Below are 16,016 nucleotides of genomic sequence, written 5' to 3'. Positions count from 1 at the left end.
AGCGAGGCCAAGGAGACGGGGGCCCGGAGGGGTCCTCGAACTCATCGCCCACCGTTCCAGGGGGCGACGCGCGTGGCATCTTGAATGCCCGCCAGCAGGAGGATCTGCGGCACGAGGTGGAGCGCCAGCGCCCACAAGTGTAGGAAGACGCTCCCATGGGCCCCGAGGACGGCTGCACCGCGTTCACGCGCGAGCTGCGGCAGGTGGCGTGGCCCCGTAAGTTCCGAGCGCTTGCGCTCGGTACGTACGACTGGACCGCTAACCCCAAGGATTTTCTCCTGACCTATACGTTGGGCATGCATGCCATCGGCGCCGACGACAAGGTCAGGGCGAACTGGTTCCCGATGGTCCTGAAAGGATCAGCGCGAACCTGGTTGCTCAACCTGCTCGCCGGGTCCGTCGCCACTTGGGCGGACCTGCGCGAGCAGTTCGTGAGCGCGTTCTAGGGCGGCTATAAGCACCCGGGAATCATGGCGGAGCTGCACACTATCGTGCAAAAACCGGGAGAGACGTTGCGGGCCTTCGTCAACCGCTTCTCCAACCTCTCCTATTCCATCCCGGAGGCGGAGGCGGCCGCCATTATCAACACCTTCGCCATCAACGTCCGCGATCCCAAGATGCGCGAGAAGCTGAGCACGCATCGGGTCCGGACGACGCAGGACTTGTACGCCTTGGCGCACAAATGCGCCATGGCCGAGGAAGGGCGCCTAGCGCCCGAGCTGGCAGCCCAGGCTGCCGCGAGCCCTGGCGAGGGCTCGCAGAAGAAGGGTTCCCGCAAGCGCAGCTCGGAAGCAAGTCCTTGCTGCGGACTCGGGGGCTCCTGCCGCGAGGCCCGCGAAGAAGGCCTCGCCGGGTGGAGAGTCTGGCGGGAAGCAGGGCGACGCGCCCCGCTGCCCCATCCACAGCAACTCCACCCACGACGCGCAGAGTTGTCGCATTCTGCAAGGGATCGAGCAGCGGCGGGAGCAGCGCCACGAGAAGCGCTGCGCCGCCGGCGCCTGCTTTAATTGTGGCGACATCGGGCATCTCTCCCGAGATTGCCCAAACGACCCCAGAGCGGGTCCGAGGCCGGCCGGCGGTGGTGCCGGCAGGGGTGAACCCCAAGGGGGGCGCGGCCAGCCCCTCGCTGGGCGGGAACGCCCTCCTCGGGGACGCGACAGGGCGCGTGCTGAGGAGCAGCGCAAGTCCGACTATACCGGCGGCGACGAACCGGGCTTCCAGGAGCCTCATGGCGTCGCCTGCATTCATCGGGGAGCTTACGCTCTCCCGTCCCATGCCACGGTGAAGCGCCTCACCCGCGACGTGTGCGCGTTGTTTCCGGATGCGGAGCTGCAACAACCGCTGAGGTGGTTGCACGTGCCGATCAACTTCAGCGTCGACGATCACCCAGCACGGCAGTTGGGTTCAGGGGTAATACCCTTCGTCGTCTCGCCGATCATTAGCAATATGACGGTGACCAAGGTGCTGGTGGACAACGGAGCGGGGCTTAACCTCCCGTCCGCCAGGCTGGTGGAAAAGCTCCAGCTGCCGATGGAGCAGCTGAAGCCCACCGAACTATTCCGGGGGGTGAACCCCGGGATCGTGCGCCCGCTGGGACGCATCACGCTGCCGGTCACCTTCGGGTCCCGGGAAGCGTTCAGGACCGAGCACATAGTGTTCGAGGTGGCGCATACCCCGTTGCCCTACAACGGGATCCTTGGCCGGCCGGCGCTGATCAAGTTTATGGCGACTACGCATTGCGCCTATGGCGTGATGAAGATGCCGTCCGTCTATGGGGTCCTCTCCATCAGGTGCGACCTCAAAGACGCGGCTTGGTGCGTTGGCGAGGTCGTCCGGGCCGCTGCTGTAGCTGACGCCGGCGACAAGGATGTTGTCAAGGACGACGGCTTGTCGGGTGATGCCTCTGCAACGAAAAAGGCCCGCGCTACCCCGCAAGGGTTTGCCGAGGGCGGCGCAGGCTCGAGCTCGCGCCCTGGCAAGAGGCATGGGCTCCGGGAGGAGGCCACCAAAGTGAAGAAGCTGCCCCTCCAAGCCGGCGACAAGGGGCGCACCGTTACTGTCGGTGCGAACCTGGCCGCCGAATAGGAAAGCGCCCTCATCACCTTCCTCCGGGATAACGCCGACGTGTTCGCCTGGCAACCGTCGGACCTTCCCGGAGTCCCCAGGGAGGTGATTGAGCATCGGCTCGCGGTGCGCCCGGATGCGCACCCCGTCAAGCAGAAGATCCGGCGGCAAGCACAAGAGCGGAAAGATTTCATCAAGCAAGAGGTGGGCAAGCTTAGGGCTGCCGAGGCAATCAGGGAAGTTTTGTACCCCACTTGGCTGGCTAACCCTGTAGTAGTGCCTAAAGCAGGGATTAAGCTTCGCATGTGTGTAGATTTTACCGATCTTAATCGCGCATGCCCCAAGGATCCCTTCCCTGTGCCCCGTATCGACCAGATAGTTGATTCTACCGCTGGTTGTGATTTGCTGAGTTTTCTGGATGCTTTCTCCGGCTACCATCAAATCAAGATGGCGGTCGAGGATGAGGAAAAGACAGCGTTTATCACCCCGGCTGGCTGTTATTGCTATACATGCATGTCTTTCGGGTTGAAAAACGAGGGCTCCACATTTCAGCGCGCCCTGCGCGAATGTTTGGGGCCCCAGCTAGGCCGCACCGCGGAGGCCTACATGGACGACATCGTCATCAAATCGAAGCGGAGGGACTCGCTGGTTGATGACCTGCGGGAGACGTTCGACAACCTCCGCAGGATCAAGCTCAAGCTGAACCCTGATAAGTGCACTTTCGGTGTCAACTCCGGGCAACTTCTGGGTTTCTTGGTTTCACACCGAGGGATACAGGCCAACCCGACCAAAATAGAAGCCATCGAGAAGATGGAGGCCCCCCGCAAGGTGAAAGATGTCCAACGCCTCAACGGCTGTGTTGCTGCGCTGGGACGTTTCATCTCCAGGCTGGGCGAGCGTGCCTTGCCTTTCTTCCGGGTAATGAAGAAGAAGGGTCCAGTCGACTGGACTCCTGAGGCCGAGGCGGCGTTCCAGGAACTCAAGCAGTATCTGAGGTCGTCACCCATCCTCGTCGCCCCCAAGCTGGGCGAGCCGCTGCTACTCTACCTAGCGGCGACTGACCAGGTGGTCAGCTCGGTGCTGATTGCCGAGAGGGAGGAAGACGTCCCGGGGACTGGGGCTGCGGGGCAGGGGGCTGAGCGGCCTCCGGCAACCGCCTCAGACCCGGGGACCGCCCTCGAGTCAACAACCTTGGCACCGCGGAAGCGGTTGGTGCAGCGCCCGGTGTACTTCGTTAGTACGGTGCTGCGCGACGCACGGACAAGGTACCCGCAAGTACAGAAGCTCCTTCTAGGGATTCTCCTTGTGTCCCGCAAGCTGCGCCACTACTTCCAGGCGCACCGCATCACGGTGGTGTCCGGGTTCTGCCTCGAGCGAGCCCTCACCAACCGTGAAGCCACCGGGAGGGTGGCCGAATGGAGGATGGAGCTGTCGGAGTTCGACCTCTGCTTCGTCAACTCCAAAAGCATTAAGAGCACGGCCCTGGAGGACTTCGTCGCGGAGTGGACGTTCACAGGTGTAGAAGAAAGTGAGCCAGAGACCAGCCTTCCCGGCAGGTTGGATGAGGACCACTGGGTCCTCTACTTCGACGGTGCGTTCAGTCTTCAGGGAGCGGGCGCCGGGGTCGTCATCGAGTCACCCACAGGGGACCAGTTGAGGTTCGCTGTTCAACTCGACTTCGCTAACTCCACCAACAACACGGCGGAGTACGAGGGCTTGCTTGCCGGGTTGCGGGCAGCGGTCGCCCTCGACATTAAGCGCCTGGTTGTTCGCGGCGATTCCCAGCTCGTGATCAACCAGGTGAACAAGGACTACGATTGCCCTCAAATGGCGCCGTACGTGGAGGAGGTCCGCAAGCTGGAACGAAAGTTCAAGGGTTTGCGCTTCGAGCACGTCAAGCGGAAGGATAACTTCGCTGCTGACGAGCTGGCCAAGATGGCAGCAGAGCGCCGGAAGCCTCCGGCGGGGGTGTTTTGTCAGAAGCAAGTGGCTCCTTCAGTCGCCCCCCAGCCGGCTGCCGGGGACGCCCCTCCGGCAACCGAAGGAACCCCTGCAGCAGCGGGGGTCCATGCCGCTGATACGGCGGCATGCGTTGGCAGGGAGATCCCCCCCTGGGCGGAAGAAATCGCCCGCTATTTGAAAGGGGAGGCTCTCCCGGAGGATGACGTCGCCACGGAGCGTGTAGCGCGGCAAGCCAAGATGTACACTGTGTCAAACTCATCTGCGTGCGAACGGTGTCAAACTCATCTGCGTGCCGCAGGATAAAGGGTGCGCACTGTTGGAAGACATACATCGAGGCACATGTTCACACCATGTGGCCTCCCGGGCTCTAACTGGCAAGGCGTTTTGGCATGCTTCTACTGGCCCACGGCCCTGGCCGATGCGGAGCAACTTGTGAAGACGTGCGAGGCGTGCCAGTTCCACTCAAAGAAGAGCAACCAACCGGCGCAGGCCCTGCATGTCATCCCGTCCTCATGGCCGTTCGCGGTCTGGGGGCTGGACATCGTCGGCAAGCTACCAAGGGCGGTTGGCGGTTACGAATATTTGTTCGTGGCCATCGACAAGTTCTCCAAATGGGTGGAGGTGGAACCAGTGCGGAAGGTGACCGCCCAGGCGGCCATCAAGTTCTTCAAGGGCATTGTGTGCCGGTTTGGTGTTCCTAACAGCATTATCACCGACAACGGCACGTAATTCACGAGCGCGGCATTTCAAGCCTACTGTGAAGACATGGGCACTAAGCTGCGCTTCGCGTCCGTTGCTCATCCGAGGAGTAACGGACAGGCGGAGCGAGCCAACGCGAAGGTGCTGCGGGGGCTCAAGACGAGAATCTTTGACAAGCTCAAAGGCCACGGGAAGCACTGGATCGAAGAACTCCAGCCCGTGTTGTGGTCAATCCGGACCACACCTAGTCAGGCAACGGGCGAAAATCCTTTCGCCCTTGTCTACGGGGAAGAAGCGGTGCTGCCCCTCGAGCTCAAGTACGGATCTCCCTGAGTACGCGCGTACGGCGACACCAGCTGATACGGGCGCGGGTGGCCCGATCTTTCGATGAGATTGATAACTCTCGATTTGGGTAGGAGGTGACGTTGACGATCCGACTACGGCCTAGCAGGCAGCGCCTTAGCAATCGATACACCAACTCCAAAGGGTTATTGATCACGCGGGGGCACGATCAACCTGACCACGAAGGTCTTTGTTCCTGCAAGCAATCGAAGAACAAGCAAGGACAAGATAAATAGCGGATGCAATCTAAAATTGCGAATATACTATATCAAACCAATGTCTCAACGAGACGATAAGTTGGGGTTCCGAAAGCGGTAAAACAGGTGGTCTAACCGACACACGCGATTACACGAAGTAGTAGCGATGGCTAACTTTTAACTAAACAAACCCCAAGGCTCCATAGGGGGGCTCATGGGGTATAAATAGGAGGAGGGAGAGATATTTTCGTCCACCTTGAGTAAGGAGGCCGAAATCCAACTCTATCTCTAACTTCCCTAACAAACTACAACTCTTTAGGAAACAGAAAAACAGATCCGTCAGCTTGTTTTGTCCACCACGGTCAGCACGAGTGGAATATCTTGATGGGGCCAGATCCGTTGGAAAGGTCTTGTAATTACCTTTCCAACAAGTACTTGTTTGCTTGATTTGGACTCCGGATGCGGCCTGGGTGATTAAAACAAATTCGGGTCTCCTGACAGCTCGGACCCGAATCGGATTCAACTTTAATTCGTGATATCTTTCTCTAGCAAGCTCCGAATCATGTGCCGTTTGATTTGTTGGAAAGTACACTTGATAGGCTTCACTTTGAATCTCCCTTTGCAGGCTATAACACTTCATCTTCACTTTGGACTTGTAAAGTTCAATAAGATGCCTACATAATAAGATTACACAAGATAGTAGCTCCGCCTCTTTGCAAGTAACATATTGAAAACATTTTGTAATTGAATTCACCTGATTATAATTATTAGAGACACCAACAATTAGGGTTCTAATGGTCGTATCCATGGTTAGCATGTCCATATCACCAGCCAACACGAGCAAAGGGTCGACGATCTAAACTTCATCGAAGAACTTCGATGCTGGGCTGCTGTGCGAGCTGCGCGCTACCAGCAGGGGCTCCGTCGTTATCACGACAGACGAGTCCGTCCCCGGGGGCTCGAGAACGAAGACCTTGTCCTGCGCCAGATACAAGGAACGAAGGCCGGGAACAAGTTGACTCCGAAATAGGAGGGCCCCTTACCGGTAGTGCAGGTGACACGGCCGGGGGCTGTCTGCCTGGAAACCGAAGACGGCTTGCCGGTGCCCAATAGCTGGAATATTGAGCACTTGCGCAAGTTCTACCCGTGAAGCGGCGGAGCCCGACCCTCAGGTGATGCCTCCGATGCATACCTCTCGAACTAGTGTAACCGGGCAGCCCCCGTGTGTAAACCGCTAGTTAATCGTGAATAAAGATAAGTGTTTCGCCCTTGAGCTTTGGATTTGCCTTGTTTATTCGCGTGTTTTTTCTTCTGTTTCCTGCTTTGAGTGCACAAAGGTGTCTTTCCATACTTGGTTGTGAGCAGGAGGCTGTTGTGGCCTCGAAACGTAAACCCGTTGCCGGATCGTTCCGGCATGGGCCATGCCGTTGGCGGGCTTCCCGCAACGTGCATCTCCGGACATGCCGTTGGCGGGCTTCCCGCAACGTGCATCGCTGGACATGCCCTTGGCGGGCTTCCCGCAACGTGCATCCATGGACATGCCGTTGGCGGGCTTCCCGCAATGTGTATCACTGGGCGTGCAGTTGCTCGGCCTCCCGCACAGTCGCTGCGCCTGGGAAAGGAAATGCTCACATCCAAGTTTGGCATCGACCCCTTTGTGCCCGGGGGCTGGGAAGCAGGAGGGGTTTGTCGGTGTTACTTATTTTCTCTTATTTTCGTAAGTTTCGAAAAAATTTGCAGCACCTCGGGCCTGGTAAGAGTCTAACCTGCAGGAAAGGGAATCTTGTACACTGTGGTGCCCGTGAGCTGCCCACGGGCCGCATCATACACTGGTGCCTTGTGGTGCGGGAGGACCGCAACGCAAGGGGCTCACCGCACTCTGAGGCTTCTGAGTTGACAGGTTGCCGCCACGTGTGCCACGGTTGCCTGGTAAACATGGCGGCGGAAACTGCACCGCGTTCGAGGGGAGGGCGCCACGGTGCTGTGCGGGTCCGTCGCGCGTGGTGGCAAACCCCCCTCTCGCGCCTATAAAAGGCGCGCCCCAACCATGGAACGGCTCAGAGCGAAGCCGGGTTCGGGGCCGTTAAGGCGGGTGGTGCCACGGAGGCGTGAAGGTGGTGCTTCCCGCCGGCGCTAGGCGCCGGCGGGTGCGCTGCCATCGCGCCCCTGCTGCATCACCCCATCGAGCCCACCTCGAGGGACGCCACAGAGGCACGATGGGAGTGCATGCCATTGGCGTCCTGTGTCGACGGGTGCACTGCCGTTGTGCCCCTGCCGCGCTTCCTCAAGGGGGCGGCTCCTGGGCGAGGGTCGCCGCAGAGGCACTGTGGTGGTGCATCCCATCAGCGTCCGGCGCTGACGGGGTGCATTGCCACAGTGCCCTTGTCGCCCCCCTCCATAGGACACCTCCGCAAGGAGCAGGGGCTGCCGCAGAGACTCTATGGTAGTGCATTCCCTCCGTGCCTTGTGCCGACGGGTGCACTATCATAGAGACCCGGCCGCATTCCCTTTGAGATAGCCTTTTCGGGCGCGGGTCAGTGCGAGGACGCTGTGATGGCGCCGGTACCGGCGCTCGTCGCCTGTTCCGGCCCATCACCGCGTCCCTGCCGCGGCCCCCGAGCAGTTTTGCTCCCGGGCAACAAGGGCTGTCACATCCCTTGGGACAAGTTCCCCAAAGAAAAAAGAAACCAAGTCCCTCCAGTTGCGGGGGCTGTTGCTGGGAGGCTATAACTTCCTCGCCACCCGTGCCCGCCGTTTGGGGTGGGGCGAAGCTTGCGGCGAGGACGTTATAGCCTTCTTGCGGCTGCTCCCGAGGCAGAGTCCTCCTAAGCCAGGGTTCCTCCCTGAAAGCAGGGTCCGTCCCTGAAGGCGAGGGTTGCCGCGTGAGCGTGGTGGTAGCATCGTCGGCGGCGGTTGCCGCTGGCGGCGATCCTGCCCCCGTGCATAGCCAAAGTGTTCAAAGGGACGCTTGTGGGAGGAGTGCGCTCCCCGTGTCGCTTCGCAGGTCCGTCCCGAAGGGGCACGGCTTGGAGTAGTTACCCCGCAAGTGGAGTGGCTCCCCGCTACCGCTTGGCCCCAGGTCGGCACCACGGGTCCGTCCCGGGTCCCTGGTCTGGTCAAGGGTGAGGCGCGCGCGAGTCCCCCACAACACAAGACGAAGTACGCAAAGGCTAAAAGGGGCCACCCTGCTAGACAGTGTCAGGAATAACGGACTTGTCGAAAAAGTTTACTTAACTAAGAATTAACGCTGCTTTGCCGAGTGTGGTCCCAGAACCTGCGCGTGGCCGGGGTGTGAGGAGGACGCTTGCGGGGGGAGTGCGCTCCCCGTGTGGCTCCCGGGCCCGTCCCGGGAGGACACGGCTTAGAGTAGTTACCCCGCAAGCAGAGTGGCTCGCCGCCTACCGCTTGGCCCCAGGTCGGCACCACGGGTCCGTCCCGGGTCCCTGGTCTGGTCAAGGGTGGGTCGTGCGAGTCCCCGACAACACAAGGCGTAACACGCAAAGGCTAAGGGAAGCATCCCGCGAGGCAGCCTCTGGAATAAGGGACAAAAATTGAGCAAATTAACAAGCTTGATTGACTAAGTGCCGAATGATTACATGGACTAATCAAAAGGTGATTGTTCAAACGGCGCTAAGCGCCATACTTGCAGGGAAAGCAAACAAAAGAAGATGCAGGGAAGCAACAAGCACTGCTGGGGGCTGCGGCAACTAGTTGTCGCCGTCTTCGGCCGGGGGGTCGGTGGGGAGATCAGGCTCCGGCTTCATCTGCATCCGCTCGACGACAGCGTCCAGGAACCGGTGCCCCCGCTCAAAGATGCTCGGATCCCAGGTAAGGGGGTTCCAAGCGACCCCAGCGAGGGTGCCGATGTCGGTACCGGGGAGAGCCCCCGAGGATGATGAAGCCCCTGCTGCCGAAGTGGGGCTAGGCGCGGGGTCGCCGACTTGCTCCCGAGGGTCTTGCCGTTCTTCCCCGGCAACTTCCCCCGCGCCTGCGCTCGGGGACCCCGGGGCTGGAGAAGGCTCCCTGCCTCCGGCGGGGGTTGCCTCCTGTTGGACGACAGGTGAGCCCGTGCCGACCACGTTCGCGGCTTCGGGCGCGTCACCAGGTGCCGTCACGACGGCGGCAGTGTCCTCTGCTACCGCTGTGTTTGTCGTAGCGGGGCCGGACGTGAGAGCCGGTTCCGCCTCCACCTCCGCCCCCGCAGCCTTGACGATCGAGTTGGGGTCGACCACGGCCACGCCCGTTCCGGGCACGGGCGCACTTGTGGCTGCAACAATGGGAAGCATGAGAACCGGCGAAGGATGGCGCCTTCAAAGACGGACAAGAGCGACCGGGGCGGTTACCTTGTGCGGCCGTCGGGCTTGCCGGGGCAGCCTCCTCTGCTTCGCTTGCGCCGGCGGGAGCATCCACAAGGATTGCTGCGGGCGAGCTGCCACCCACTGCAGAAAGGAGGTACGTTCATGAGCCTAGCTAACAGAAATTGTAGTTGCAGAGAATCAACAAGGACATACCCAGTGCCGGCGCTGTCTCCGTTGGGGCTGAGTCGCCAAGGGACACGCCCGCGCCGCTGCTGACCCCTGCTTGGTGTGCCGGGCGGGGAATCGCTCCTTGCCCTCTTGCTGGCACCCGCCGGCGATGAGGACTTCGGGGGGTTGCGCCGGAGCACGAAGCCCCGGAAGACCCCACGAGCAGGCGGCGCCGTGGGCGCCCGCGGAGTCGTCGTAACCCGGAGAGCTCTGGGTGTTGACGGCGATGCCGCCGCGGCGCCGGGAGCCAAACTCGCGGAGGTCCCTGCCACCAGGGCGAAGGCCGTTGCCGGGGCGCCGGTGACCCCCGCAGGCGCTGGCGCTGCTGGGGTACCGGCGGGCACCCAGGGACCGGTTCCCGCCGCGGAGCTGGCGGCCGTCGCCAAGGCAGGGGCCGCCGCCGAGGCACTCGCTGCCCCTGTTGCCGCGGCTGCCGTCGAGGTACCGACGGGCGCCCCAGAAGCGGCGGCCGCCGCCAGGTTGGTGGCCGCTGCCGTTGCGGACGTCGCCGTTGAGGAGGTGGCCGCGGCCGCTGCGAACGCCCTCGATCTTCTCACGATCAAGGGTGCGCTGTCGCTGCTTTCCTCGTCGTCGTCCTCCACGGCGACGACTTCTGGGGACGCAGCCACCTGGCCCGCCTGGTCGTCCAGCGACCGGAAGGAGGGCCCGCTGGGCTCGGACCCGCCCTCACTCTCCTCGAGCACCTGCTTCCACGGGGTGCTTGCGGGGGAGTGTGCGGGAACCGGGTGGGGGTGTCGTCCATCAGCCCCCACTCGTTGCAGGGCGGGAAGGCGCCGACGATGTCGCTGAGCGCCTTGACGCCGGCGTGGAGAGCGGAAACCCCCGGCGGGAACTCCGTCGACTGGAAGATCTCGCCGGAGATCCCCCTCACCCATGTCCTGAGGGACTCCAAGTCCATGCCGTCCGCCTGGAGGCGTGTCCTGTCCCCGGAACCCGTGTACATCCACGCGGGCCGGGAGCGTAGCTGCAGCGGGGCTATGCGCCGATGGACGAAGGTGCGCGCCACGTCGACATCGGTGAGCCCCGCTAGCCGCAGCGCCTTGATCTTCTCCGCGATGGGGAAGAGGTCGGCGTCGCGGTGGTACCTGTCCTGCCAGCCATTCTGGGGTACCGACAACTCCGTCGGCGACTAGATGAACTCCCGGGGGTCCTCCACCCGGACCCAGCACCAGTTGCCCCGTCACTCTTTTTCAATCTTCTTCCCCGACCGGATGATGAACTCGGACTTCATCTGGTCGCGGGCGCGAAAGACCACCCCTGACGACATCGCCTTCGCGTTGTCGATCCGCGGGTAGAAGCAGGGATACGAGATGTGGAAGAGGATGGAGGCGAAAGGGCAGAGTGTTGTTCCCCTTTTTGGCAACAGTAGAGGCTTGATGACGCCCGGCCGTTTGGTAACGGCCGGTTCCGTACCCTACGGGTGCGCGGGGATAACTCCTAATCACTGGGAGTAATGCGCGGAGTGGCCTTAACTACCCTATTTAGGGGGGGGGGGGAGATAGGGCGGAGATCGCGCGTCCACTGCTCCGCTTGTAACGGCGCCATACACGGGACAACGAAGGGACGCGGGCCCGCGACTGATTGGGGCCCACGCGTCGGTTAAGGGTGTAGCCTGGCAACCGACTAGGGGGAGACCCTTCCGGGGACAGGTGATGCCGGCCCACGCCCGGGGGCTATTGTCGCACCAGTGGCACCCGGGGTACCACCGCTGCACGTCGCGCGGGCCCCTCTCCCGGGTTCCCAGGAAGGTCTCATCCCGGGGAGCGTTTATGAGCTCCCCGGCAAGCTACCAGCCCGAAAGGGGCTAGCGGGGCTTCGGGGAATATTCCCGCTTGGGCACCTCCCGGGAAGCTGCTTCCCGGGCGCGTTGGGCCCGGGTTCTTCCCGGGGTCGACTTGCTAGGACTAGGGGTTCCCGGGCACGTGCCCCCGCCTCGGGCGTGGGGCCCAATGGACAGCGTCACGCGGGCGCGTGGAGGGCGCGGGATGCGCGGTCCCACCAAGGCAAGGAGCAAGGCGCGTGGCTCAGTAAACGAGCGGACAGACGGGTAGTTACCCATCCGATCCAAGGAACAGTGGTTGTCCAATCCTACCCTAGGGTCTTAGGCCCCTAGCAGCGGAGGTGGCACCCATGCACGCCACCAGCTCACCGGGGAGAGTTACATGACTCCCCGTTGGACACTTGTAGCTCATGCACCGTTGGACATGTGGCATCCCCTTGCGTATAAAAGGAGGACACATGCCAACGGTGAAGGGGGTTAGTCGGTTAGTGGGTTAGTCAGTTAGTCAGTTGGACAGTCGTTCAATTCCACAAGTTCCCTTCGCTGGCTCACTAGATCGGGGATCAGTTGGTTCCAGTGGACAGCCAACAGAGAGCAGTAGGGAGTACTTAGACATTGAGAGGAAGCCCGGGAACCGGCCCGGCAACTTGTAAACATTTGATCCGTAATCAATACCAGCTCAGACAGGCAGGACGTAGGGTTTTACACCTCCGGGTGGCCCGAACCTGGGTAAAAAACGTGCGTGCACCTGTTCTTGGACCAGCGCGCACCCTTAGCACTTTGTCTCACCGGCCCCGTAGGGCCTCATCGGCCGAGCCGGCGATCACCGGGTCTCTGCCCCAGACGCCCCTACCAAACCTAAAAGGGGGACGTGGCCGCACACCCCCGGTGTCGGAGCACCGAGCGACGACACCACCCCCAAATTTCGTCGCTCCCAACGCTCGTCGCCCTCCTCGCTGTGCCCGAACGCCCCGCGCGCGACTAGCAACCGCCGCGTGACTGAGGCAGGAAGTGGGGGAGAGGGATCGCCGGCACGGCTTCGGGCGTCGCCCGAACTCCCGTCGCGGCTCGCTGCGGTTTTGGGGGAGGAAGGCGGGCGGCGGATTTGCTAAACCTAGGTGGCAAACGCGGGAGGTCGGCGGCGGTTTTTGGACGGCGACCCGTGAGGTGAGGTAAGCGGCACGGCGGCCATGGTGTTTTGCTCCCCCACCTTCTATATCTCTCCATCGTCTCACCCCCTCCTTTTCTCCCGTGCGACAGAGGCATTTGACCCCCACCGGGCGCGCGGATTTTTGCCTCGAGTCACCGGCGACGAGATAGCTTCAGGGTTAGGTTTGTTCTCCCCTGTCCTTGTTCTTCCTCCCCTACACCCACCTCTCTCCTTGTCTCTGGCTCCCTAGGGTTTCAGGTTGTCCCCCATTTTGTCTCCGATTTTTTGGGTTCTATGTTAGGATCATGCTAACACCCTTTGGGCTAGCCGCATGCACATCCAGAGATGAAAACTCCGTCAGGGTTTGCTTGTCCGCCGTGTGCGCGAAATGGATGCTTGTTGATGTGGGGATTTTCACTAGAGCTAGCAACTTTTACTAGAACTAGCAAGAAACGCAGTAGAACGTGCAACTATACACTAGAGGGAGCAACTAATGTTGTAGTGCTAGCAACAAACACACTAGACCCAGCAACTTTTTTTGGTACTGGGGGAACATGCAACTATACAATAGACCTAGCAACTATTACTCTTCTAGTCCTAGCAACAAATACACTAGAGATGGCAACCAACTAAGCTAAGGCGTAGGAACTACTGCATCTTCATCACGTTTCAGCACTTTTTGGTCGGATTTTTTTTTGTCTACAACAGGGTTTGCTTGTCCGGCGCGTGTGCGAAATGGATGCATGATGATGTGGGGATTTTGCACAGTAGGTAGTTGTTTTGACCAGGATTAGTCTAGCAATGACGACGCGTTTAGCTAATGCAACAATAGGGATCATAACGATGTGTCATTTTGAAACTGGGAATTAGAGAGCACGGTAATTCGGTGTTTAGTTGCAAAATAGTTGGGAAAAAGTCAGTATAGGATCATAGAGTTGCTTTTTTATCATGCTTTTTTGCCTAGTTTGTGGTGGTTTTTGTTTTGCTGACCTTTTTTTGTGTGGTTTTTTTGTGGTGGAATTTGCGACGGTTAACTACGATTCGAGGTTAGGTACGTGTTTTTTTCAGATGTGTTTTTTTTGGGGGTTGTATGTGTTTACATGCAAAATTGATGGCAAAACAGTTGTCCATAGTTGCTTTAGATGCAAAAAATCGACGAAAAATAGTGCTTATATGGAACCAAAGAGAGTTGCCAGCACATCAGAGAAAGTTGCTTAGGTGAACAATGGAGTTATATATACATAGTCATAGATTGGTGGCTAGCGCAGAACGGCAAAGTTGCTAGCGCATAAGGCAAAGTTGCCAGCACAGCAGAGAAAGTTGCACAGAACATAAGTGAGTATAGTATCGATGGAGTTACATGTCATGAAAGTTGCTTAGATGGTTCATGGATGTTTTGTGTTGCTGTCATACGGGCACTACATATGGGTTTCTAATAGTTGCAAATAGATCCATCGCTAACCTGTTTTTATTATCATTTTTTACAGCCAACGGCTTTCAGCGACGATAACATGGACACGGGCGGTGAAGGTGACGACGGAGGCAGCAGTGCTCAACTAGCTGTTGACACCGCAAAGGAACAGCGTAGCAAAAAGGTAAAGGTCAACCCAACAACTTATCATAGCAGAGTTAGTAACCATGCACACGCATACTGGCCAATCTTTTTTCACCACCTTTTTGTAGCACGCAAACTCACCGCAATAGAGCCAGCTAGCATGTCCCATATCTTTTTGGGCATCTTTTTTAGGTAATTCAGCAACTAACCATAAGACAGGTGCAACTCACCATACACAACATGCGACTTTACATTTCTTCTTTTTAAGCAATGGGGAGGTCCTCATGCTTGAGCTAGCAACATTGTCACATTTTTTGGCAAGTGCAAAAACCACTAACAACATGTGAAATCCTAAATTTTGTGTCATTTTTTTCTTTTTTTCGCAGGCACATGAGGGAAATAAAGTACGCAAAACCTACAAACGGGCTGCAAAGCGAACCAAGCTAGTCGATGAACAAGTTCCAGAACAAGCGCAAGCACAAGTTGACAAAGAGATTCCAGAACAACCGCAAGCACAAGTTGACGAAGAAGTTGATGAAGAAGGGACAGAACAAGATGATGAAGAAGAAGTAGAAGAACCCGACGAAGTGGGAGTCCCGCTACAAGTTGCAAGAAAAGCCAAGGGCCCTAGAGCTAGAGATCCCGACCCTAAAAATGTAAGTTATGCTCATTTTCACAAGGAAAAAAAGCTGCTGGATCAACTGATTTGTTTTTTAGTTGCTATAAATTTTCACACCAAAAAATGCCAAGGGCTAAGATGTGCCGACAGTTTTTTTCCACGCAACCATATCTGCTAACCCAGCAACTAATCGTCCACATCCAGCAACAATAGAGAGTACTGCTAGCAACTTACATGCATTAGGGATATAACTACACGCTAGAGCTAGCAACTTATATGTTGGGAGTGAGCAACTATTATATTGTGGGTAGCAACAAATATACTAGATCCAGCAACTATCACGTCCAACGTTTAACCTTGTTTTTTACCATGAAGTTAGCAGCTAAGTGTATAATTTGTAATTTCTTTTACATGGAGTTAGCAACTTTCATGCAGCAAAAACATCTTCTTAGTGTATAAACAGCCATACAGTTGCTTTTTTATATAATTGTGACCCATTTTAAATTGTCTTTTGTTGTTTACGCCATGTCCACAACTTGGTAGGAATCGGGCATCCCCCTCCAGGCTCTTCAAGTTAAACGAAGATCTATCTCCTGCGCAAATCAAGCTCATCGAGAAGAAGGGATTTGGAGGTTTGACGTTTGTCCCAGGCACAATGAATGACAGATTCAGCAAGTTTCTGATGTCGCCATATAGTGTTCGCACATGCGAGATGCTCTTCCCAAGGAGGGGAAGCATAGTCGTGGATGCAAAGAGCGTGAGTAGAATCTGGAACCTACCCAACAGGGGGCGTGCCGTGCCCTATGAGTCAGATCAGGACGCGTCCAACTTCATCAGAGAGCAGTATAGTCTTGGGACAGGAAGCTCTCCTCCGCTGCCCACCTGGGTTCAAATGATCAAGGACATGAGGGGAAAAGCCAATGATAAATTCTTCAGAGCCTGGCTTATTGTTGCCATAAGTGGATTTCTATGACCCAGCACAAGCACAAAGGTCAGCCTGAAAAGCTTTCCTGCTGTTGTTGATCTCAAGATCTTGGACAACTTAGATTTCTGCCAATTTGTGGTGGATTCTATACACTATGCCTTCGTCGACTTGGGTGA

Source organism: Brachypodium distachyon, chromosome 4, assembly GCF_000005505.3.
Source record: "Brachypodium distachyon strain Bd21 chromosome 4, Brachypodium_distachyon_v3.0, whole genome shotgun sequence".
NCBI classification, from domain to species: Eukaryota; Viridiplantae; Streptophyta; class Magnoliopsida; order Poales; family Poaceae; genus Brachypodium; species Brachypodium distachyon.
Note: the sequence above shows the minus strand (reverse complement) of the source record.